Here is a 27,446-nt window from a genome sequence, read left to right as displayed (position 1 = left end):
CTGTCAGATTGTCTAGAATCAGAGGGAAAGATAATGCGGAATATTTGAGGGGATGTGGGAAAACTGGAATACTGATACATTGTTGGTGGAATTGTGACTACATCCAGCCATTCTGGAGAACAATTTGGAACTATGCTCAAAAAGTTATCAAACTGTGCATACCCTTTGCAGCAGGGCTTACTGGGCTTATAACCCAAAGAGATCTTAAAGAAAAGAAAGGGACCTGTATGTGCAAGAATGTTTGTGGCAGCTCAATTTGTTAGTGGCTAGAAACTGGGAACTGAGTGGCTGTCCATCAACTGGAGAATGGCTGAATAAATTATGGTATATAAATATTATGGAATATTACTGTTCTGTAAGAAATGACCAACAGGAAGACTTCAGAAAGGCCTGGAGAGACTTACATGAACTGATATTGAGTGAAATAAGCAGGACCAGGAGATCATTATATACTTCAACAATAACACTATATGATGAGGCCCTCTCCAACAATGAGCTGTAACAAATCAGCTCCAACAGAACAGTAATGAATTGAACCAGCTACACCCAATGAAAGAACTCACAGGGAAATGAGTGTGAATCACTATATAGAATTCCCAATCCCTCTATTTTTAATTTTAATTTTTTTTAATTTCCCTCACAGGTTAATTGTACACTATTTCTTTTTTTTTTTTGAGGCTGGGGTTAAGTAACTTGCCCAGGGTCACACAGCTAGGAAGTGTTAAGTGTCTGAGACCAGATTTGAACTTGGGTCCTCCTGAATTCAAGGCTGGTGCTCTATCCATTGCGCCACCTAGCTGCCCCAATTGTACACTATTTCAAAGTCCAATTCTTTTTGTGCAGCAAAATAACTGTATGGACATGTATAGATATATTGTATTTAACATATGCCTTAATATATTTAACATGTATTGGTCTACCTGTCATCTGGGGGAAGAGGTGGGGACAAGGAGAGGAAAAATTGGAACAAAAGGTTTTGCAACTGTCATTGCTGAAAAATTACCCATGTATCTATCTGGTAAATAAAAAGCTATTTAAAAAAAAAAAAAGTTGATACTTAAGTTGATAAAATGAGCACAAATGAAACAGGATACCACAGGATAGCTGAAGCAATCTCCACTCAGGCCACACATTCATACTTCAATTCTTATTATTTTTACCTATTCATTGGATAGGTATCCTTGACTATATTAAAAAACAAAACAAACAAACAAACAAAAAAAACTGAAACAACTCAACAATAACAATGCATCTCCCCAATAGCCTACACTCTCCCAAAGAAGCATTCCTTATGCAATAGGAACAAGAAATCTTCTGTAATCCATCTATGCAGGTAGAAGGGCTTCACTTCTGACCCCCTATTGGCCTGAGGAGCTCTGGTGAAGCTCATGAAACATCTCAGAGTTTTTCAGCAGAGAGAGCAACTCAAATTAGAACAGAGGGCACAAAAAAACCCTTTAAGATCCCATAGGATGCATGGTGATTTGATTTCCAAATGTAACAGGATCTGTTTTTACTGTGTTTGCACTTATTTTGTTAAATCGGAATATGTTTCAGAGCACCCCAGTCAAAAAAAAAGTTATCAGCACAGAAGGAGTTTCCTGTGCATTCACAGCCTAAGAGACTCAGTTCCCTCCCTTTCCCACCCCTAGGCACTTGATGTGGTTATTTGGAATGAAGCTCCCTTCCTAATTCCTCCTGGATTGTTACTGTTATACAGAAGTCCTATTGATTTTTGTGGACTTAGTATATATACTGTTACTTGAATGAAGTTACAAATTGTTTCTGTTTCTTTGTTGATTTTTTAGGATTTTGTAATGTTAGAATTGTTTCTCAATTTCAGGGAAATAATCTGAGAATAATTTGTATAATATAGATACTAGTTCTTTAAAAAATTGATACAGTTTTATAAATCCATCAAGTAGGATTTTTTCTTTGTTCATTTACAACTAGTTTAATTTGCTTTTTAGATAAAATTTTTTTTTTGCAGACAATTCGTTAATTCTTTTAAATTCTCAAACTTCAAATTATTGGTAGGAAATATTTAAAGAATCAGTTTTTAACTTTATTAGTTCTAAAATAATATCTATTTTCAATTTATCTATTTTATTTTCAATTGTCCAAATTTTTTCTTTTGTGTTTATCAGTTTTCTAAAAACTGGGCATCCATCTATTAATCATCTTTTGATTTTGTTAAGCATCTGTTTTAGGGATATAATTCATGAGCTTATGTCAACTATAATTTTGTAATTCTATGTATTTTAGGTCATGTATTTAAAAATGTTATTCTGAAAAAACTTACAGACTCTCTTACACAAAAAAGTTTTAAGAATGCTTGCTCTAAGGACTTCTTTAACTGAATTCCTGAAATTTTGATATGTTTTCTCAACACTGTGTTATATGACTTATTTATTATTGAGAAATGTTATTAATTGTCCGTTTTGTTTTGTGCTCCATGTACTAATTACTATATTATTGCTATGGCCTATAAAGGAAGTATTTATTATTTCTGCTTTTGGATTTTAAATACTTATTTGTAAATTCTTTATGCCCTAGGATGTAGCATTTATCAAAAAAATATAAAATATTTATAGCAAAACGTTCTGTTGTAGCAAACAAAATAGATCATCATTGATTAGGAAAATGGCTAAACTACGGTACCTATGATGTATATATGGTGAATATCTGAATAACAGAATATAATGTGCATATGATGAATACAAAGACTGGTTCCCAAGAAAGGATATGAAAAGCCAACTCCCTAATCATTTCTTTGCAGATATGAAGGATTGTGCTTATGGAACCTGTATATGATGCCAAACTTTTCTGACACATATTAGTTTTGCTGAAGCTTCTACTCACATTTAAATTTTTCATTATAGAGATGGCTTTCCAAGAGGGATGGGGAAAAAGATCACCTCGGCAAATGTAGGCTACACAAGAATTTCATTAATATCTTCCAGACACGAGTCTGTTTTATTCTTTTTTTTTTTTCCTCTTGAAATGTTTGTGTTTCATGTTTAACTTATATTGGTTTGCTTGCTACCTTGGGGAAGGAGAAAAATTTGGAACATAAGGTTTTGCAAAGGTGAATGTTAAAAACTATCTTTTGGAAATATAAAATACTATTTAAAAAAAAAAGAGAGAGAGAGAAATCAAAGGCTACCAAAAAAGTTTGTGTTTATTGAAAATTGTTCAGTTCACAATAAAAAAACCCCAAAGAATTAAAGGAGGGGGAAGGTCAGGAACACTAAGCAGCACATATAGTCAAGAAGGACATCATGTCTAGTGTTCCACACTCATAATTCTGAACCACTGCACAAAAGAGATGAATTCACTGACCCTCTTCCAGCCTGGTCCATACAGCTATCATCTGAAAATGCATTTTCTGTGGTGAAAGGGGCCAGGCATGCCTACTTACTGCAGGAAAAGTTGGTTAGCTGAAGCAACAAGGTATCACAAGAGACTGAAAGGAGGAGGCATCTATTGGGCAAGACAAACTACCTTTACCATCATCTCTTCTCCAAGCCCAAAGAAGATAGCCCAGGGAGGGCCCTGAGACTTTGACCTTGCTTCCAAAATTCATGTAGCCACCATTAACCTGAACAATCACTGAAGAAAGGGACCACTGCTGATTGATCAAGTGTGGCCAAAGGACAGGTAGCACTACAACCTCTCTGAACCAGTGGTTCTGCTTCTAGCCAAGTCTCTGAAGCCATAATTTTGGGAAGCAAGTCCTTTGGAGATATAATCTTTGTAAATACTGAAGCCCTGCCTTCTCAGAAGCAAAAGCTATTAAAGACACAGACATCAAAATACTCTCCACCAGCGTCCTTCGGCTCAACAAAGGGTTCAAAATCAGAAACAGATATATTGATATCAGTGGAAAAGATATAAATGAAGATATATCATCACCTGTTTTGTCACTAGACCCTAAAGATCATGGGATCTTTTCATCTGACCTGCCGCTGAAATCTTCTATACATTTGGGATTCAGGAAGGCAGCACTAACAGGAATGAGCTTAGTATTACCAGGTCATGGTAAAGAAACCTTGAGAATAATATCAACACTATTAAGCCACATACAATCCTTATAGTTGTCTGTGGTAAAGGAGGCCAGCTTGCCTTTACACTTATCCTCAGGCTGCCTTTTATGTAATTTGCCAGCAGGAGAAGTAGCAGAGATACCAATGATAATACAAGGACCATAATGAAGAGGTACCTTCAGCATTTAAAATACTTCTAAGTCTATTTTAAAAAAAGAACAATCCTACCTCTGAGGTCATGTTAGTATATTCTGAATATCCAGCTATTTAAAAAAAAAAAACCTTGTTGAGAAGAAAAGGCCACAGTTTAAAAAGCTATTTATAGAAAAAGTTTGAATAGACCAGAGCTACCTAAAAATCATCTTTAAAAAGGCCTAAATCCTAAGAAAATAAGCAAAATCATTAATCTAATGTTTGATGCTTATTATAGCTGGCATCTTTTTTATATATGTCAAATTTATGATATAGTGATTATATCCTGCATTAGCTGTATGTGTACATTTAAGAATGACAATCATTTTATCTGTATGTACAGGATATCTATATCCTTTGCATAAGACTTGGAGCATACTTTCCATTCTAAATAACTACAGTTTTAAAGACATAGCTTTGCTTTTATGACATGTACAACCCTCAGCTAAAACAACAACTTTAACATAAAATAAAAACTGCCTTATAATTTTCAAAAATCTTTTGGCACGAAAAAATTAGAGACAGACTCTCTATGACCAAAGTGTGATAAAGAGCCCTTGCTTATCATCATATTTTAAATCAAAGTGCTTAGTAGCCAGAGACTTTAAACTACAATGAACCCTAAGACCACTTTTATGATTTTCTAACAGAAGAGACTCCTATACAGACTCAACAGAGAATACTATTCTGAGAGTGAATTATTATTCAATAAGAAATTTTTAGATTCATACCTGATCTGAATGTCATGCATGAACATAGAAACATAAAGCAGTATTATAACTAGAAAAATATTTTACTTTAAAAATACTTATTAGCGAACAATTATAATAAAGTTACCTGAAATCAGAAGTACTTCTGGTCTGGTCTGCAATACATGTAAACTTATCTGTAATAAAGAAAAAAAAAAAAAAAGATTTACATCTTACTAAGGGGGAATTCATTACTTTTAATCTCATTATCATTTAAAGTCTCAAGGAACGGAACAGACAAGCCATATAACTGCTTGCCCATCTTCCTCTACAACTGTCTTGTATTTCGCAATTGAAATATTGTAGGAAATATACAGCAATGGTCTGATACAGAAAAAAATGCTTAATTTGATGTCCTGCTAATTAAACTAAAGATACAATACATTTAGACAAGTTTCTATAGAATAAGGGATTTCAAATCTTTCAGTCCCTAAATATAATGGGTTCTTATGATCTAAATCTTCCAACTTCCATAACAATCTATAAAATAAAACATAAAAATGGGTTATACACCATTTATCAAATTATAGGGGAGGATTCATTTGGCAAAATACTTCATCACAGAATTTCTTTTATCTAGGAAATCTTCAACCTATTTAACATGCCAATTTATAGTTAACTTTTCTGGAACCTGTTACATAAAGGGATCTATATTTACCAACATCTAGTCCTTTCAAGTTAAAAGCATAGCTACAGTCAGAAACCAAAAGATTTTCTTGCAGGAGAGATCTTATTATATACTACCATCAAAAGCAATTCTCCAAATTAAAAGTATTTTAACTGTCCTTGGTAGTAAACAGCTAACTCAGAATAGTGGATTTTTCTGTCCTTTCACTAACCTTGAGTCTCACCCTTCACCAAAACCCCTTTAGAATAGAAATCCCACAAATAACAAAAATGAAAACCATTACAGTGAGCTGAATTATCAATGCTTTGATCACCCACAGGAAAAAAAAAAAAGAAGCATATCGTACATATTCAAACATCATTACATTAGTGAACAAACGTTGAGATGATGTACAAAGGAAAAGCTCCAGGTATATTAAAAAAAATTCAAAGTTATGTATGCTTTATACTTGGATTTCCGGGTATATCCATGAGAAATAATCTGCCAGTTAATCAACTATGACAAGGCCGGGAAATATGAGAGGGGAGAAAAAAAAAGTTATTTTGGGCCATTTCCTAGGTAAATTATTAATCCTGTGTACGTGTATAAATGGAAGACAGGAATCAATGACTGCTGAACTAAAACTCCCATAGAAGAATGGTGAATTATCTATAGTTTACACAATTCTAATTTAGAATTATATTGCTCATGTGATAAATAAGCACTGGCTTTTGGTTGTAGTGAGAATGGTCTGGGAAGTTGCAGAATATACAAATTGAATGAAAAATACTATTAGATCTTTTGAAAATTCTATGGAAAAGTAATAATAAAAAAGTAACCATGGCATAATTCTTGAAACTTAAAATTATTTCACTGTCAAATTGCAATTGCAAATATTCTAATTCAGTTTGAAAGAAAAATCTGATTTGAAAACAAAGAAATTAAATCTCATAATAAGTTGGAGAATGAGATAGTCAAATTAAAATTTTAGGCATATAAATGGGAAACCAAGTAAGAAGATACTGCCCTTGTTCAGGCAAGTGGTGATGATGATCTGAACAAAGAATGTGGCTGAGTGAATAGATACATATTAAGAAAGAAGAATCAACAAGAACTGGCATCTTCCTAGCTATGGGGTGATGAGTTAGGGATGGTGCTGAGTTTATGAAACTGGGTAATCAGAAAGACAGTGGCTCTAGAGGATGAGTTACTCTTGATTCCTCTAGGTAGGAATCCTGAGAGTAGAAACAATTTGCTGAAGAAGTACAAATGCATTATTGACATATATAAAAAGCACATATTGCCTCATTCCAATTTTGGCTCTAATTATATGGACAGTGATAGCTTGGGGACTGCAGCAAGTCTAGGTAAGAGGGCTTAAAATTGGGTATTATAAGGAGTAACAGAAATAAGAGGAAGAATATTAAAACTATGAGAGAAGTAGATTAGGCAAAAAAATTAGAGGTTGGAAATGAGTGAGAGAGAGTGAAGAAATCAGGGATAACTCCAAGGTTTTAACTCTGGGATTCTGGGAATCATTGAAATGGTAGATTTAGATGAAGGGGAAAGAGGAGAAAACATAACAGATCTTTTGGGGATAAAATAAGCTCTGTATACTTGTAGTCAATGGAGAAATTTAGTAGGCAGCTAGATAAGAGGATTGACCCAAAATTTAAATTTGAAGCTCCCACCAACATGGCTTATAGGATCCCAGAATGCATTCCTGGATCAAATACCTAAAGTTCTCTATGACATTAGATATTCTCTTTTGAACATTAAGTTGTGATTAGATTGTTGTTTTGCAATTTAGTCAAATGCAATAGTAATGCTATTATTATTTGTTTTTATTTTTAAGTTATGATGGACTGAAAAAATTCTTGTTTCCTTTTTTATTTTACTTCCCCTCACCCCACACTTAAAGCTGAAGGGTTTTTTGATTCTCAATTTTTAAATTAATCCTTTAGTAAAAAAACGGTAATGACTAAAGAAATTTTATTGGGGGGCAGCTAGGTGGCGCAGTGGATAGAGCACCAGCCCTGAATTCAGGAGGACCCAAGTTCAAATCTGGTCTCAGACCCGGAACACTTCCTAGCTGTGTGACCATGGGCAAGTCACTTAACCCCAGCCTCAGGGGGAAAAAAAAAAAAGAAATTTTATTAGATTGATAGGTATTTATACAAACTCAAAAAATTGGTAGTCTTTTTTTTTTTTTTTTGTTAAAGTTATTGATTTAGCTACATTCATTCCTTTGTTTGAAACGAGTTTTACTCTGAAATCTTACAATTTTGTAGTCTGTAGAAAAAAGCTCTTATTAAAGGCAGATAGCATTCTTTAAAACACACATAGAAGCCACATGCATACATGTAAAATCATCACTGCTATATTTTTTATACTGCAATTCTAAATGGCAAGCATTGAGAATCATACATTTGCAATCTATTTTCTTGTAATTAAAAAAAAAATAGAAACCCAATAAGACCTGACTTAGAGCAATTTTATTTTCAAAACACATACCGAATTACAAAATAGGGGTATACCCCTGAAGAAATTACTAGCTTTCTTAAAAACATAAGAAATTAATATTGAACTTGTAGTCCATTAAGTAGCCCTCTCCCATTTTTATATAGAGAGGAATAACTGTATTTAGTAGGAAGAACCCCAGACTTGGGATTCAGCAGAGATGGAAGTTTAAAATAAAGGCTCCTCTGAGATTGTTTCCTCAACTAAAAAAGGGAGATGATAATACTTGTAGTACTTAACCTCATCAGTTTGTTGAGAGGATCAAATGAAATCATGTTTGTGCTCCAGGCAACTTCCTCAATTTAAATTACTGCTGATCTATCTGTCCATCTTCATTAGTAGGGAGCTTCTATACCATAAGTTCCACTAAATTAAGTCAAAGGGTCCCACAAAAAAGGAAAACCCACATCTTTAGATAAATATTCTAACCTATTGGAATCTTTCTGGATCCAAAGTCAACCAATTTACTAATTGCCTCTCCTTGCTTTTTATTGTCTCTAAATCTAACAAGCATGTAATTTGTTTTAAAATGACAAAGAGAGGATTGACTCTATTAAATTTTTAAAAAAATTATTTCACTTAAGTTATATTAGTTATAATATAACTTTGTTTTAAAGGCTTTATTATAACGAAATGCCACCAGTCTATGCACAGTAACAAGTAAATTGTAACTACAGTAGTTAAAAGCATATATTTACATATTAACAATAAACTTTAAAAATTTGGCTGTGTTCTTAATAATTAAAATGGGGAAAGCCTATGCTAGATAATTGTGTAGATTTGAATGGCTTCAATATAATTTATTTGAAGTTGTGAAAATTTTACTTTTAAAGCAATTATTCTGAGCATTCAAGTACAAACTAAAATTGTTAAAAGCAGTCAAGACAAGGGAACTAGAGCACGTATGATAGTTTTGATTTTTGTGAAAGCAATGTTGAATTTATAGATAACCTACTAGGACTACACCTCAAAGAGATCATAAAAAAGGGAAAAGAGCCCACATGCACAAAAATGTTTGTAGCAGCCCTTTTTGTAGTGGCAAGAAACTGGAAACTAAGTGGATACCCATCAGTTGAGGAATGGATGAATAAGTTTTGGTATATGAATGTAATGGAATATTACTGTTCTAATATTAGAATTACTGTTCTAATATTAGAATAATAGAAACGATTAGCAGGCTGACTTCAGAAAGGCCTGGAGAGACTTTCATGAAGTGATGCTGAGTAAAGTGAGTAGAATCAAGAAAACATCGTACACAGCAATAACAAGATTATGTGATGATCAACTGTGATGGACTTGGCTCTTTTGAGGTGATACAGGCTAATTCCAATAGACTTGTGATGGAGAGTGCCATCTGCATTCAGAGAGAAGACTATGGGGATTAAATATGGATCACAATATAGTATTTTCACCTTTTTTGTTGTTGCTTGTTTTATTTTCTTTCTTGTTTCCCCCTCCCTTCTGATCTGATTTTCTTGTGTAACATGATAAATATAGAAATATATTTAGAAGAACTGCATTTGTTTAAGCTATACTAGATTACTTGCTGTTCAAGGGAGATGGGGAGGAATAAAGAAAAATCTGGAATCCAAGATTTTGTAAGGGTGAGTGTTGAAAATTATCTTTGTATGTATTTTGAAAAACAAAAAAGCTTTTTAAAAAAATTATAGATAAAATCCTTTTAAAACATACTAGATCTCTGCCTCAGTATATTATAGGATACCTCCTTGAGTTTTTGCTGCCAGGGTATTCTCTCCAGTGATACTCACACTCCAGTTCAAACCTTAGGGTTTTAAACCTACAAGATGATATTTTAAGACTAAGTAAGAAATGAAAACACATTTACATATAGCAGACATTTAAAAAGATTTTTGGCTTTCAGTCACTACTTAACTTTGGTAGATGCTAAGAACATTTTCATTTCAACTCAATTTTCCCTCCTAGGATAAACAAATTAGCTGTAGAGATTTCCCCCCCTCCCTATCCCAACAGTGGATTACAAAAACATGTTGATTATTTTGTTACAAAAGAGTCTTTCCTAAATTTTCTATCAGGAGAGAAAATGACCCCCCCAAAAAATGCAACAAAGCAGACTTAGGAAAACAATAAGACAAAATTATAATGGGCTACATCGATAATCTGATGATCTTTCATTCAAAATAGAATAATGACAACTCTATGAGGCAAGATATCTGATAACCTCTACTACGAAAATAGGAAATAAAAATAGATGCTTTTCAGCTTTTATGCCCTAATCTTAGCTAATTAAGTCAAGGCTCCATTTTCTTCATTTAGTTTTGCTTTGTCTTAAATAGCACCTATTCTGGACCTAAGTTATCTTTCACTTATATTTGGAACTCTATTTTCTTGTAAATCCTCACAAAGATTTTCAGTGTGGTTTTACTACTTTAAATACTATGAACTCCCACTCTACTTTTCCATTTAAATACAAAGCAACACAACTATAAAGCCAATTTATACTTTATTTTTTTCTCCCATTAACACAAATAATCTAATTAGTGTCAATTTTTACCAACAATCCCAATTGTTCCTTATGTCTCTATAAAAGCTGTAAGTCCTTTACGAAAGGCAAATTACTAACATCTTGGTTACCTTTGGATTCAATAGAATACAGACATTTTAAAAAGTGCTTATATTTCACTTAACTTCAGATTAGGGTAGATGACAATTTTAAAAACTAAAACCTACAATACTTATGTAGGAGGAAATGCTCTAAAAAGAATAGATCACAAGATAGTCTTTACTAGATAAGCCAATATTTTAATCATAGGCCAAAGTTGTTTTTTTTTTTTTTTTTGTTTTTTTTTTTTTAGTTAACCTCTTTGTAATCATGAATTAAAAACAGTGCATACAACTGATATTTCTCAAACTTTATGCTTACCACTGTCATAAACGTGATCTAACAGATACATACACTGATGAGGGCTAACAATTATCAGTATCACATGATTCAAATCTCATTTCCCTTTCCTGGGAAACACATCAAAAAGGCCTGGCGAGCTACAGCTTTCCACTTCTGCGAAGGAATGAGAAGGTCTTCTCATCTCTTCTCTGTTACTGACCATGGTCATTCTAATTTGACAGTGTCCAGTTGTGGTCATTTCATAAGCAGCAGCATTCTTTCCAATGACATTGTTGTAATGATTTTCCTGGTTTCATTCATTTTATTTTACACCAAATCAAAAATATTTCTATGCTTCTTTGGAGTCGTGTATATAATTTCTTACATATAGTAAAATAATAGTTATATTTATATACTGAAATTTGTTTGAAATTTGTCCACTTTATTTCCAGTTCTTTGCTACTAAAAAAAAAAACCACTGCTTTAACTATTTTGTTGTACATGGGGCTTTTCTTTTTGTCACTGTCCTCTTTGGAGGTAAATATCTAACAATCTCTGGGTCAAAGTGTATCGCCATTTTAGTCTCTCCCTTTCCAGAATGGATGGACCAATTAAATTCACAAATTTACCAACAACGTATTAGAGTATACATCTTTTACAACAACCCTTCCAATGTCAACTCTCCTTCTCTTCTGTCATCATTACTAATTTGCTAAGCATGAAGCAGAACCTCAGGATTGGTTTAATTTTCATTTGTTATTAATGATTTGGATCATTATTTTATAACAGTTAATATTTAACAATTCTTTGTAGAATTGTTTCTTCTCCCAACCCCTGAGTGTGTATGTGTGTGTGTATGTGCGCGTGCGTGCATATTAGACCTTTATTGGAGTTTTTTAATATAAGGTTTTTCTCATTTGCCTTCCCCCCCCTTCTTATCCAAATTTTGTTCATCCTATTTATATTCAGTCTCATATAATCAAAATTTATTTTTACCAATTAAGCACATATTTATAATGTTTATCACTATGTGCAAAGTATCCTGCTAAGCACTATGAAGAGGCAAAAGATAGTTCCTGATCTCAAGCAGTTTATAATCTAATAGGGGAGACAACATGCAAACAGCTATATACAAAACAAATAGGAAATAGGGGCCAGCACTGGAATGAAGAAATGTTGGGGGAAGGCTTCATCTAGGCAAGACTTTAGTTGAGATTTAAAGAAAATCAGGGAGATCAGTAGCTGAGACACATCCAGAGAGAATGAAATACTTGAGAGAATAGAACTGCCTTCTACAGTAAAGTCAAAGGTAAGAAAGTTGTAAGATTTAGGAGTAAAGAGAACTAACTATCTGTCTCCATCCCTCAGCCATATCTAAGACAGACTTATAATCTGCTTTTCTAATTATTTTTGTGATGTGATGTTTGACATTCAGGTCATGTATCCATTTGGTTTACTGTGCATTTGTCTAAGCTTAAAGACTATTTTTCAGTCTCCCCAGCAGGTTTTTATCAAGTGAGTTCTTTCCAAAGTTAATTTGTGGCTTCAGATTAATAAAACACTGGTTTGAATTTCTGATTCTTCCTTGTCTAGCTTGTTCCATTGAGCGTTCATTTTTTTCTATTTTTTTTTTTAACTAGCACCAAATGGTTTTGATAAGTGTTGCTTTAAAATGTAGCTTTGACATCCTAAAGTTTTATCATCTATCAAATTCTATCTTTTAAAAAATATTTCCCTTAAAATCCTAGATGCTTTGTTCTTTCCAATGAATTTTTAAAAATTTACCTACCTCTAAAGTATCTTTTTTGGGGGGAGGGGATAATCTAATTGGCATAGCATTAAATCTGAAAATTAATTTACATAATTTATTGTTGGCATGACCTAGATATGACAAAATAAATTATTTTTGGGGGAATTATCTGATATAGCTACATAAGTGTGCTTTTGATATTTTATGTATTTGATTACATTGTTTTTCCTTTTCCTTTACCATTTTTACAAATCCAACTTGATTAAAAAACAAAAAAATAACTAAAGAATATTTTTTGGTAAGCTGTTAAGTCTTTTTTACTAAGAGTTTATTTAAAATTTCAAAATTAATTATATTGGTCTACAGTTTCTTTTTTTGCTTTATCTTTCCATGATTTATATATAAAAGCCATATTTACCTCATAAGAAGGGCTTAGTAAAGTATTTAATTTTTGAGAATTTGTGAAGTACTGGTATTCATTGTTCTTTACAAGTCTGAAAGAATTCTTCAGTAAATTCATCTGGAACAGGAGTTTGGCTTAATATGATATAACATCCTTTGTAGGGCAGATTGGTAGTATCCATGATTCTAGATACAAAACCCTAGAATGGAAGTGAAATGAAGAAATCACTGGTTCAGTACTAGAAATTCTCTTTCAAGTCCAATGTCTAAATTTGCCTCAGTACAAATGAACTACTTTTGATCAAATGGGACAAAAAGCACTTCCTTAGACATTTATTTATCATAGATGAAGAGCTAGATGGGACTTTAGGGCTCATCTAATACTCTTATATTACAAATATGTAAATTGAGGTACAGATAAATTAATGACTTGTCCAAGAATTCAGATAATAAAATGTTTTCTACATCACCACAGTGCATTCACCTGTGATTTATTAATATTTTGTAGCAGTAAAATGCTATTATTTTGATAAAATCAAAACAAAAAAATTATTCAAAAAGTTTTCAAATTAAATACAAATCCAAAAGGAGTTTTTTTTTTAAATAAAAGAACAACTTTTAAGTATTATAAAATGATATTAAAGAATGAAATAAATCTTAAAAAGATTTCATTTAGTTGGGTAAATACTTAAACTAAAACAATATAAATAGAAACCTCAATGGTAGCACACTACACTGCCTGGCATGTAGCAGGTATTTAATAAATATTCACTGATTGATAGATATGGCCTAGGTGTGGTCTTAAGGATTATTATCATATTTCTAAATAAAAATAATATCAATAACTTTCATTAAAAAAAGCAAAAATGATCAAAATTATTGATAATTGAAAGCCACAAGTCTATCTTCAACTAGTAGCAGAACTATTCAATGGTTTTGATACACATACTAATAGAATATGTATGATCCATTCTATTCAAATATGTCTTATTTGAAAAACTATTTAATAACAAAACTTCACAGCTCAGTTCAATTTAGTGTGTTTATGTGACTACTAAATATTAAGTAAAAAAAAAAAAAAAAAAAGCAATCTTTGTTCTCAAAAAACTTAAGAGTCTCCTGAGGGAGAGTGTTGGAAGGAAAGATACAGGATGATGACTTGAGAAATAGCAAAATGAAGTGAAGGCTTTTTAAGGATGGGGAAACTTGATAATGAGAATGTCATTTAACAACTCTGTGGAGTGTGGACTGGAGAGTTGAGAAGCCTGAATCAGATCAATTTGGAGACTATGGCAATGATTAGCTAAAACATAATAAAAGCCTCAAATGGGCAGGTGAAAGGGATGATGGCTATTTGACTGGAGAAATGATGACATAATTTAAAAATACTGTGGAGGCAGAATCAATAAGATTCGAAAACTGATTAAATACGTGAGGTGGTTGAGAATAAGCAGTTGATGCCACACAGATACTTTAGGCAGAAATAGGAAGTTGTGGAAGAGGACAGATTTTGGTTAGGGGAGAGATGAATGAGCTCTATTTCAGAAAGGGTGAATCTGAGATGCTTACAGAATTAGCTAGTTCATAATGTTCAAGAGACAGCTGACCATTTGGGACTGAAACCCAGGAGAAAGATAAGGCTGGATAGATCTGTGAGTTATTTGCACAGAGATAGCAGATTCCAAGATAGTGTTCTGAGGTATACACACACAAATAGGCAATGGAGTACGGAAGATGATAGTCTCATGAAACTGCAAAGAGAAGAGAAAATCTAGAGTCACTGTATCAAAGTCATCAGAAGTCCAGAAGGATGAGAACTGAGACCATCAGATCTTGCAATTGAGAAATAGCAATAACAAAGGAGAGTCATTCATTTCAATTGAGTGATGAGGTTGGAAGCCAGACTGCATTGGGTTGGAAATTGAATGAGAGGAAGTAGAGACACGCGTAGGTATCTTTTTCCCTAAAGTTTGGCTGTGAGAGGAAGGATGTTATCAATATCTTAAATCTACAACTTAATCTTTTTTTTTTTTTTTTTTTTTTTTTTTTTTTTTTTTTTTTTAAAGGGCAAGGGCTTTCATGGACTAGTTATAAAAGTATATCTTTAGGCATACAATTGGACATAAAGAAAAGAACGTAAGATTCCCATTCTCTATTATTTGATTATAAAAATGCATTTGACCTGATAACACAAAATGCAACCACTTAAAGGCTTTACTTAGTTAAGATGCCTCACAAACAAAAAGATTCAAGATCTCATGATAGAAATAACCATTGAAATGACTGTGTTTAACAATCCACTGAGAAACATCATAATAAGCATAAAACAAGACCATATACTACACTAACACCTGACATCATTCATCCACTATAAAAGCATTATATCTAGATAGCAATATAAGGTCACAAGAACCTCTGCAATGAGATCCATGAGCACTCAAGAGACTGGCTTAGCCATTCACTCTTAAAAACAACAAACTGGAATAGATGAATAATAAACATTGCTCAGATGACGACGTCACTGGACAAATAGACTATTAACTTGTCTATAAATATATCTTATTCACCTTTTGCATATGAACAAGTTAGTTCCAGAACTGAGTAAGAAGTGATCAAATTGGACTGCATTTGGAACACTGTGTAGCACTTCGAATAATTTCAAGCCACTCTGACACAAAAGTTCATTTCAAAAAACATCATTATTCTCTTCAATGATGACATCTGGCCTCAAATCATGGAATCACACAATTCCTGATGAATAACAATTACAGATGACCCAAAGAACAATAGAAATGAGCCTAAGTAGGTTACATTACATTAAAAATAAAAATAAAACAAAAACTAACATTTATATAGGGCTCTAAGGGTTTCAAAGCCCTTGACAAGTAATCTTGTTTGATTCTCACAACACCCCTGGGAGGTAGGTGCTACTATTATCCCCATTTTATAGACAAGGAAACTAAGGCAGACAGAACTAAAGTGGCTTGCCCAGAGTCACAAGCTAACAAATGTCTGAGCCCAGATAAGAATTTCGATTTTCCTGACTACAGGTCTAGTACTCTATCCATTGCACCATATTCATATCACTGCATGGATGTTGGAGGTATGTGGTTAAGTGGTACAAGACACCAAATCACATAGGTGATTTAAAAGTGACAAGTCATGGAGTAAGAGTAAAGGATCAAAGACGGGACAACCTGAGTTCTACACTGATATATATGAGATAAAACCATCAGTAAATTAGATACTCTCTGAAGTATTTAAGATACAGACAAGCTTGGCAGCAGATAAGAAGTCATGTATATGCTGAGATCACAGATTCAATCTTAAATATTTAAATATCACTTTATGAAAAATCAGAAAGATTTTTCCAAGAATTTCTTTTCAAGATTATTCCAAGGAATAATATGAATTCTCCTCTCTTTCACCTGGGAGGCAATAGAAACTAGAAAACAATCTTCCATTTTCCTTAAGTTCTGCTAATTATGACACTGAAGAATAATTTCAAATTTAGCAAGTCAAAATATTTTCTAAGGTGTCAGTGACTGCTCTCATAATCTGATCTATTTGTTTAATATGAGGAGGTAGAAAAGCATTAAACGTCTGGCACTTATACTTCAATATGTTCAGAAATCGCTTTCATGATTATAGGGGTACATGTATAAGGGATTTTAAGAGTCCAATGAAAACAAATTTCAATAGCATCCTATCAGAAAGTGTATATAACAAGAGTATAATTCAAGGAGTTCTAATATTGACATTTAATGTATTTCACTCCAGAATTCATATTTTTACTATCTCCTTAAACAACTTTTTTTCTATACTCAATGTATATGCTCAGTAATGGTTCCTTTTATTTATCTTTCTGTTCTAAGATGCTTCCTACCCTCCATTTAGTTGTAATTATTAAAAAAAAAAAAAAAAAGGAAATAACTTTAAGTCTTGAAATCTCTTTAAAAACTTCTCAATCATACTCTTGAGTTAAAATATAGATAATGAGATTATGGTTTTCTTTCCAGTATATTTGCAAATAAAGCTTATATATACAAATTCATAGTGCCAAAAGAAAAAATATTGTTGTTTAGACCATGAAATAGGTTCACCAAGCACTCTATTAAGAATACCACCAAAAGTGAATGAAGCATATCTAGTATCTTTGTTTATCTGACACAAATCCAGTTGATTTGGAAAAAAAAAACCCACAACAGTATCAACTTATCAAGATTGAGACATCATACATCTCAACTTTTCTTATATTCTTGTAACATTTAACTAAAAATAGGTGGACTATTACTTAAATGATAGCTAAAATTCATTAATTTTAAAATCTCAATTAATTACCTTGAGTCAAATACATCCAAAATGCAGTAGATTCAATTTTCAGGTTTTTTCCCTCCCATAGCATCCCCTAAATCCTGACCTGCCATTCCCAACCCCTCCTTACCTACTGCCTGACCTCAGTTTCATTTTTTTTCCTCCTCCAGAACCTTGTACTAATGATGATATTTCATCCGTCATCTTTAGTCTCTCTCTCTCTCTCTCTTCCTCCCTCCCTCTCCTTCCCTCTCTCTCCCTTGTATTCTGTCCTATCCAGAAACATCTCAGGTTGGCCTCACCCTTGAAAAAGCTTCTCTTGACCCTGTCTATCCCTTAAGCTACCATTTATCTATAGCTCTCCTACCTTTCACTGTTGCCTTCAAGAAAGAATGGTCTAACCACACTCACAGCCTCCACTATCTCACCACCCACGGGCAATCTGGCATTTGATCCCAATCTTCAGGCTAACCAATCTATCTATATTTTTAAACCCAGTGATCTTTTCTCAGTCCTTCCAGCTTCATCTTTTTACAGCTTTCAATATTGTAGACCACCATTTTCCTCCTAGATAGTCTCTGTTTTTCCTTAGTCTCCTTTGCCAGATTATGATCTATTTTCTGTTTCCTTAGCAGAGGTGATCCCAGGGTTCCTTGTCAGTAGCTAACCCTAATCTGATTATAACCCTAAATACCAACTATATACAATATAATAGCTATTATATTAATCTAATATACATATTTTAGTATAATGTATTATGTTGAGAGAGGCTTCTACTGTATGTTCTGACTTGTCCTGGCACTCAAAAATCTCAGGGAAATGGTGAGGAGCTTCTAGGATTCATTCTTTATTTGCCTATGTTCGATTTACTGGTTGCCTCCTTCCCAAAGTACTTCACATATTCTTTTCATACAGATTTATATTTGTTTTTCCCCTCCACTTTTAGAACATAAGCTCTGTGGGAGTATAAATTACTTTATTCTTTGTACTTGTGTCCTCACAATGTCTAATACAGTGCCAGATCAATGGCAGAACTTAACACAACACTTTGCAACCAGCTCCCTGGCTTGTGGTATTCACTGGGACCATTACTTTCTTTTCACCTTCTTGTCACTACGAAGTTCAACTCTGCCCCTGGAACTACTACCCTGGGCTTTGCTAAACCATTTCAGAGTCTTTTCTTGCCTGAATCCAGGCAGCACTTCTGGGTACCTTTTTCTTCTCCCTGCTTGCTTATATTCATATCCCCAGACATTCAAATGACTCCAGTATCTATATATCCAAGCCTAATTTTTTTTTTTATCTTTGATCATGCATTGTCAGCTACCTGGTTATCTTTTCTTGGAAGTTCTAAAGGAATGTCACCTTCAAATTTCCAAAAATTCTTACTGTTTTCTCCCAAACAAGAATATCATAAGATACTTTGACAAAAGTTGGGCTGAGATTTGGGTAAACTATACATTATTTACTGCATCTACTAGTTTAGAAACCCTGTTTTTTAGTTTTCTTTCTAGATGCTCATCGGACATCTTTCTTTATTATCTGTGGTGGAAAGTATGCAGCAATCCACCAAGTCTAAATGATAGTCTATAGTTTGCTGCTTATGTTCTTCCTTTTTTTGGAAAGCAGGACAGTTGTCCTCTGATCTCAAAGTACAGTTCCCTTTTTCCATGATCTCTCTCAGATAACATTCACATTGGCTCAGCAATTCTTACAGACTATTCCTTCAGGATGCAAAGGATAGTTTATCTGGGTCATGTGGCGTGAATTCAAAGGCAATGAGTGCTCCCTTACTTCATCCTTACTTACCTTGGATATCAATTTACTATTAGTCATTTTGTTGTGCAAAGATCATTCTCAGAAAGAGAGTTAAAAAAAAAAAAAAAAGGACCAAGCTGTTTTTAGGTATTATCATACCATCCTGCCAAGCAAAGATCCTAGTCTTTTTTTTAACCCTCTTTTCCCTAATACTAAAAACAAAAACACCACTCATTTTTGTAGTTAATTTCTCTTGACACTCTCTGCTTATTCTGAACTTTATCATAAACTCATGCCATATTCATATTCATTCCCTTGTTGCTATCTTCCGTAGTTTAAAAAAAAAAAAGCTGTAAGATTCTGGGGAAGTCATTTAACCCCCATTTCCTTGCCTCTTCTCCCAAAACGAGGAACATAATAGCTTACCCATAAATCTTAAGAATTTAAGTCCTACATATATTAACTCCTCTCAGGTCTCAGGGAGATGAATAGATGGATAATTTAGGACTCTACTCAGGTCTTTCTGTCCAAGAATATGAAAAGTATTTCATATATATATAGGCTTTGGAAAATGATGGCAAAATAAACAATTAGAAAAAAGATTACTGATACAAGTCTTTACCAGAAGTCCTCTTTAGATGTCTTCAAGTATCTTTGCATCCACATCAGACTAAAAACATTTCTTCCCTTCATTGAAATGGTTTCCCTTTGTCTTTAGAATTTCATTCTTAAACATTTTCCATATCTCTTGAGCTGAGTTTCCCTTTGGAATTCATCCTTAAGATCCTATCAAAGACTACCCTCTGAGATATGCTTTCCCCAAATCTAGGGTACTTATCAGACTTTGTTTGAATATCTATTCCTCTGCCATAAACTTTAGGGAAGAGTACACATTTCCTCCCAGTGTTCTTATTATTCCCATTTTAGCAATCAGTTCCTCCCAGTGAGTAAGAACGAGAATCAAAATAAAATTTTCCCATTGCATAGCATTTTTCTCCACCCTTTTCAAAATGAAACTATCTTTAAAGCAAGTTAAGAAGCTAATCTGCTTTTGGGTGAGAGTTCCAACAAATGTTGAGCTAACTGAAATCCATCACAAGCCATTCATATCTCTGGGCCAAACTTGTATGGTTTCCCAAATTCATCTAACTGCCTTCTTCCTTCTTTGTCCAGGTGATTAAAAAAAAATCACTTTGATTTGCTTTCCATTGACTTCCACTCACATGTACTTATCATCAAGCTTCCTCACCTAAATGCCTTCTGAACACATAATGCCCCCTTGGCTTTCTTTCACACATACTACTTCTTGTGAATGTGGTATGCTCATTCACAATCATTTTCTGGTTATAGGTTCATCCCACAGATCATACTATAGATCTAATTTTCCTCTTTGTTTCAGAATCTTGAATTCCTCCTTTGTTGTTTAGGATATCTGATGCATTTTGTATATAAATACCTGAATCAAGAATTTTAGTACTGGCTCCTTTCTTCTGTTTGTGTTCCGTATAGTTCTAGGCATCTCAACTGGTAGCTTTCCTTAACTGTAATTACGCTCTATTAGCAGAAATTCTCAACTTTTTTTGGTCTCATAGACCTCCCAACCCTAGTAGTCTGATGAGGCCTAAAGACTTCTTTTTAAAATGCATAAAATAAAAAGGATTTAAAAAGAAACCAATTATACCGAAGTAGAAACATCAAAATGTTCAAAAAAAAAAAAAAAAAAAAAAAAAGAAAAGAAAAGAAAAGAAAAAAAAAGAAAAGAAAACCCTTTCAAGTTCATAATCTGCAAATTAGATAGCCTTCTCCACTAAGTCATCTAGCTTGAAGGTGATACATAAACATTCTTCTCTCCCTCTTTTATAATTCAAAATCCTTTTGTTAAATTTGCAAAACACCTGGCCACATATCAGCTTTTGTTAGATATATTCCATCTCTGGCTAGGATTATTTGATTTCTATATTTTAAACTGTGGTCCATAAGTTCAAATCCCTTTCTTAGACACAACTCTTTAGCCAAGTGTTCATTTCCCAAACTTTTCCATCTCTTATCTTCAAAGCGCAATAGTAAAAAACAAAGAAAACAAAACTAAACTAAACTAAATTGTGCTCTTAAGTTTCTTGGTTTTGGCAATACTGCTAATTTTAAGCAATATCCTTTAGGTTCCTTTTATAAGTATAATTTGTGTCAATGTGAATCAAAAGAAGTAAGTGGATTTTTATCCATTTGAAAAGGTTTGGAAGGTTCTCTGTTGTGCCCTGGACAAATGCTCTGGGAGGACTACAGACCTCTCTATTGTGGTTATCAAAGCAACAGAATAGCTTTTCCAATATCACTGGGCAGAGAATGATCAACTCCTCCTTTTCTTCTCCAGAAACTAACTGAATGATTTCTCACTTATGAGTTACTGCGACTCTACTTGTCACTCCTGAGAGGACAAGCAACTGCTTCCTTCTTAGAGCAATGAGTTTCTTCTTTAGGAAGAACTTCAAATCTATTGTGGGGCTCCCTTTTTTCTCTAACATTCTTCTAACTCTCCAACTTCCTAACAAAGTTAAATCTCTTTGGGCCAATTCAATTCACCCACAGGCAATTAAATAAAAGGTTGCTGAAATTTTCAATCAGAGTGGAGAGTGTGGGGAATTGTACACACCTGTACATAGTGTTTGTGTTTCTGCTGAAGCCAAGATATTGCTATAGACTCATTTCTTTCCAGCGGATAGAGCATCAGCCCTGAAGTCAGCTGGACCTGAGTTCAAATTTAGCCTTAGACGCTTAACATTTCCTGGCTGTGTGACCCTGGGCAAGTCATTTAACTCCCATTGTCTCAGCCAAGAAAAAAAACACCACCCCATAATGCACAGCTGTGGCAATATCGAGCACGATAAAATCAGAAGACAGAATTCCCAAATTGAATGAAACGTTTAAATTAAATGGATTTTACAAAGAAACTGTCCACTATCCACTCACTGATGTAACAGTGATCAAGAAAAACCTAGTACCACCAAACTAACAGCTCCATAATAGTCTACTGCAACTGGAAATAATTGTGTATAGGGCTTATAATAAGAAACGGAGATGGACTATGAACATTTATCCATACACCATAAGTCCTTAAATCTTAAGTCTTATTACATGCTAACTACTCTCACATCTCACAAAGACAAACAGTTTGGGGCTCTGTCCGTGTGTTTCTGTCCAAGAATATGAAAAGTATTTAATATATGTTATAAAGATCTTGCCTTAGAAAAAAATACAGCCTTGGAAAAATGGTAGCAAGATTACACACACTCCCACTCCTACTCCCTTTCCTCCCCCTCTCTCAACTGATCCAAGTATTTCACAGGATGACACCAGAAAGATTTGGGAAGTTTCAAAGACTCAAATATCTGAGGACAAGCTCTGGCCAAGCTGCACCCAACTGTAAGAGCATCTTCTATTAGAGACTCTAGAACCCACTGCTTGGTAACTATTCTAGCTAAGTACAGTAAGGCTCATCATCAGAAGGATGAACCACTAGGAAATGAATTCTTAGTACATGGCAAATCTGCAAACTCATAAATGACCCTCAATCTGATGAAACACAATTTTGCTTCTATCTGAAATGTGAGATTTATGACACTAAGAATGAATCTTTGGCAATTCTATACACTTTAATTTAACTGTTTAGTACCTTATCTGAACCGCTGAGCACTCAAACTCTATTTCAGAGAGTGCAATGCTGGTCACATGGAAGTCAGAAAAAGCAATACAAGGACACTCTCAAGATCTTTTTGAAGGACACTGGAAATCAATTGTGAGACACAGGAGACACTAGCACAGTACTGCCCAGAATGACTTTCCTGAATCAAAGAAGGTGCTACATTCTAAGAGTGTATATGTAATAGTTCAAAGAAAACATGAGATGCACAAATTTTGAGAATCTCCATTCGAAATGTTTATATGGATTATTTATTTGTGCCCAACTTGTGGTAGAGCCCTCCAAGCATAGATTGGCCTTTTTAGCCACGATTAGACACACTGCACCTTGACCTCACATAGCCATGTCATTTTGGTTCTCTTCAAGCACAAGGGACCACAATCAACCAATTTAACTGTTCACAACATAAATTTAAGCCAATCATTAAAACACTGAGCATCTACTATATGGTAGGCAGTGTGCTAAGAGTGTGTGTGAGAGACAAGATACAAATATGAAAAACAGACAGTTCCTGTTCTCAAGGACCTTACAATCAGAATGGGGAATGACAGCACAGAGAAAGAAGAAGGGAAGGGATGAGAGCTCACTGGGGCCAGAGCGCAGAAGCATGCTGGAATCCAGTCTAAAAAAGTGCAGCTGAAAGAAAATGAAGAAATGGCTGGCCTAGGAGCCCTTCAGGAAGAGTTCTTCTGCCTTCTAATCAGGGGAATCTGAATATAAAGACTGATGCAATCTCAAAGGAAGAAGAATTTCCTGGGGCCAACATGGAGTCCAATCTGAATAAGTGCAGCTGGTGTGAAATGAAACATAACATCTGTGTGATAGACATAGGCAAACACAATGGAAGCACATCCATGTTGAAACTGTTGCTATAAATGACACAAGAAGGCGTTAAGAAGCAGCTAAACGAACAGCTAAATGAATGGAGAACTCACAGGTTTCTCTTGGAGATGATAAAAGATTTGTCTTCAGACATTTGAAGACCCTGCATGGCGTAGTGAATCAAACCACATGCCCTTGGCCATCTTACTTTGGGCAGATCATCTGATCTGTCTGGGCCTCTGGCTTGCCCATCTATAAAATGGGGGAGGGGGATTTGGACTCAAAGATGTAGTTCTAAGGCTCCTTCTAGCTCTACATTTATGATCCTATCATTATAATACTATAAGCAAACAGTACCATTTCTATTACAGAGGAAAATAAAAAAATAACTTAGATTTCTACAAAAATTTAACATTTACAAGCACTTTTCTCAAAATAATCTTGTGAAATAGGTAGAAATAAAGAAATTCTAAGAAGAACCAAAGAAACAAGATCCTTCATAACAAATCAATATATCATTTGATCCTTGGTGACTTCAATTCAAAAGCAGATAGAAGAGAAGGGTGGCAAAAAATGTTTGGGAAGATAAAATTTGGGAATCAGAAAATGAAAAAAGACCATGAAATTACAGATTAGGAACTTCATAACCACAATCCCTTCCCAATAACTCTTTCAGCTGAACTCTTCTTTATAAGCATAACATGCCAGCCAAAAGAGTATGTTGATTCTAGTTGAAAATATGTCCCTTATTCTCTACCTATTGTTCATCTCTTTTTTGCTGATAGGCAATATGAATTTAATAACTTCCAAAATCCTCTTGATACTTTAAGAGAATCAAATGGTTTTAGACATGGCAAGCATTTATAGTCATACAAAATTCAACTGACTTTATCTTAATGGACAGAAAACTGGCTGAAGATGAAGTATTCATTTCAGAATCATCTACACATTCAGAATACCTAAATTGTTAGAAAAAAGGTAAAAAAAATCAGCAAATCAGCAGAAAAAAAAGCAACCAATAAAAATGAAATGTAATTACAACAGTTCAAAAAAAAAAAAAAAAAAAAAAAAAAAAAAAAAAAAGTAATGATTTGGGGCAACTAGATGGTACAGCTAAGAGAGTATTGGCCCTGAAAACAGGAGGACTGAATTCAAATGTGGCCTCAGACATTTAACAGCTGTGTGATCCTTGGCAAGTCACTTAACCCCAACTGCTTAGTTCCCTTCCCCAAAAAAAGGTTAACAGAAAAGGACATCAATATCTATTATCAGTATTTCTTAAAGATATTTAATGGATTATAAAACAATTGCTAAAAAGGTTTTTTTTAAACATTCTTGGCTACCAATACTATTTCCCCATCACAGAGGCATGATAGACAAAGGCAATAAAGATTTAGAATCCAGATTCCGATGCAAAACATTTTAGAAAAGCAGGTTAGAACATTATAAGTACTATGTTTTCACAAGACAGCAAAAAACAACAGAGGAGAAATGAAGTCTATTAAGAACTTGGTGTGAGCCCCGACCCTCCCAAATATTGAAAGATGGAATTAAGAGAGCAACAATTAGATAAGAAACAGAACAGAACTGCCATTGTTAACGGCCATCTGTTCTGGTATTGCTGAGAATGAACCCACAACATTCTAGATTCTACCATCTTAACACCCAACAGACTATGAGGAAATGGCTATGCCACTTAAGAAAAGATAATTAGGAAGAATGGCTAGGAGATCTCATGTGATACGCCACCCAAAAAGGGGGAAAAAAAAATGAAAAAGATATCCAGACCACTGACTTAGCTAAATCTCTTTCATCTCTGTAAAATTTCTGGGTTTATGCATGATACCAAAATTATCTTTGGTTAAAACATCATAAATGGACCAGGAAAGCTTTCATAGATGATTTTTATAGAGAAAATTGTATTTTCACAGCAAAACAACTAAGAACCCTGAACATTTGATTGCAAAAAAAGGATCTGATCTGATGGGGGGAAAATGTAGTCTTAAAGCTTTTCCTCAAGGTATCTTTCATCAATGCTAAAATAGATGCAACCTCAGAGAAAATTTTGGTCAGTGATACTCAAGTATAAACAAAGGGTAAGGCATAAAAACCAATGAGGTGTAATACCTGACAAAAGCTACTACTGGTGTCTTGGAGGAAGTCCTACACAATTCCAAAAGGGAAGCTATCCTATAAGATAATGAAGTTTTTTTCATATGTTAACTGTGCTAGTTTATCATGCTACAAAATGTTACAAAATCTCCTTGTGCTGGATACTAAAATATCCAAAAACAAAAAACACTAAAATGTAGTCTGTCAATACACTCAGGAAAAAATAATGTGGATAAAGTATGCATGTTGCCCAGGTTAAAACATATAGATGGATGGGATGAGTCAGTGCATTAGGACATGACCTTGTTTGGACTTCTTATATGATGAGCTGCACCAAGGTTAAACTGATAAGAGAAAAGAGCAGGCTATATATTTGGAAAATTCTTCCAATTAATCCTGAATTTCCCCCTGAAACAAAAGTTTATCTACTAACTATTATCTATTAACACCAATGCCATTCTAGATTACTAGAATGTTTGCAAAGCAATACCACAACCTCAGAAGAATCAAAATTTCAGGTGAGCAAAAGTCTACTGCAAATATAGGATGACTAAAAACCAAACAGGAACACTTTACCAATGATGATTTGTGTGCAGAATCAGAAAAGCAGGTAGGATGTTACTTAGTGAAAACAGTTAATAACAAAGTATGTCACAGGCATGCATGCACACATGTGTAGGGCAAAGATCTTCTGGTTAAGTCAAGTGGATCCTCCATAAAGGATGATTGTGGACAAGATGGGCTTTAAGTTATAAGAATGGAAGAAGTGCTCATGAGCTCAGGGATGCACATTATCAATTACAAAAAGATCCTCTCATGTGGCCATTCAAGAATATTTAAGTCCCATAGAAATGTGCTGGTGTCAGCTTCTTGCAGTTCCTTGCACTCAATGATCCTAACTCCCCACTCCGTGTCTCTATACTGCTGGAGTGCCCAAAATACTTCAGAAAACCTTCCTCACCCTATACCCAGCCCTTGTTCCAGCCTCAGCTAGTGCCTTCCTTCTGATACTACCTTTCATTTATGCTGTATCTATTTTGGATTACCAGGATGTTTGCATGTAGCATGCCCCATAAGAATGGGAGCTCCTTAAGGGGAGAGAACACGTTTCTGCCTTTCTTTTATTTGCAATGCTTAGTACAATGTCTGGAACATAGTGAGCATTTTAGGAGGAAAAAAGAAAAAAAAACATGCTAGTGACCAAATTCACTCTACAAATATCAGAATGGAGGTCAGAAAATCGATTTAAGAATTCTGGAAAGTGAAGTAACTTTTAAAGACAGCCCCCTCCCCCTAAGCTTTTTAAAAAACCTACTTTTTAAGATTGGACATTCAGTTTCTAGTAATTTAAAGTGTATGTTATTAAAAGCTCAAATGAAATTCATAATTGTATGCCACTCATTTTGTACAAAACCCTTAAGATCCTCCCTGAGTCTCTGGATACTCTTTTCTAAACACACATGACAATCCACTGGGCAAAAGGTATTAACTAACTAGTAGATGAACACCTGCTAACCAGTGGCTAAAAAGATAAACAAGTAATTTCAAAAACAAGAACTATGAATCTCATTAAGAAATTATTGGTTCAATCCAGATCAAGATTGATTTTCATCC

The 27,446-nt window shown here is 34.1% G+C and overlaps 1 protein-coding gene across 3 annotated transcripts in view; it reads right to left on the bottom strand.

Moving 5' to 3' along the window:
- GNB1 (G protein subunit beta 1) overlaps window positions 1-27,446 on the bottom strand; it is a 108,422-nt gene that overhangs the window by 50,441 nt on the left and 30,535 nt on the right. For 2 of the 3 annotated variants that reach the window (XM_074306543.1, XM_074306541.1), the window contains exon 2: window positions 5,076-5,124. The gene's annotated coding sequence lies outside the window, so the exon portion shown is untranslated. Of the gene's footprint in view, window positions 1-5,075; window positions 5,125-13,145; window positions 13,290-27,446 lie in introns of those variants that run through there. The other variant, XM_074306542.1, reaches the window with a different exon arrangement.

This window comes from Sminthopsis crassicaudata, chromosome 3, assembly GCF_048593235.1.
Source record: "Sminthopsis crassicaudata isolate SCR6 chromosome 3, ASM4859323v1, whole genome shotgun sequence".
In the NCBI taxonomy this organism is placed as follows: domain Eukaryota; kingdom Metazoa; phylum Chordata; class Mammalia; order Dasyuromorphia; family Dasyuridae; genus Sminthopsis; species Sminthopsis crassicaudata.
This window is presented reverse-complemented; position numbering and strand designations above follow the sequence as displayed.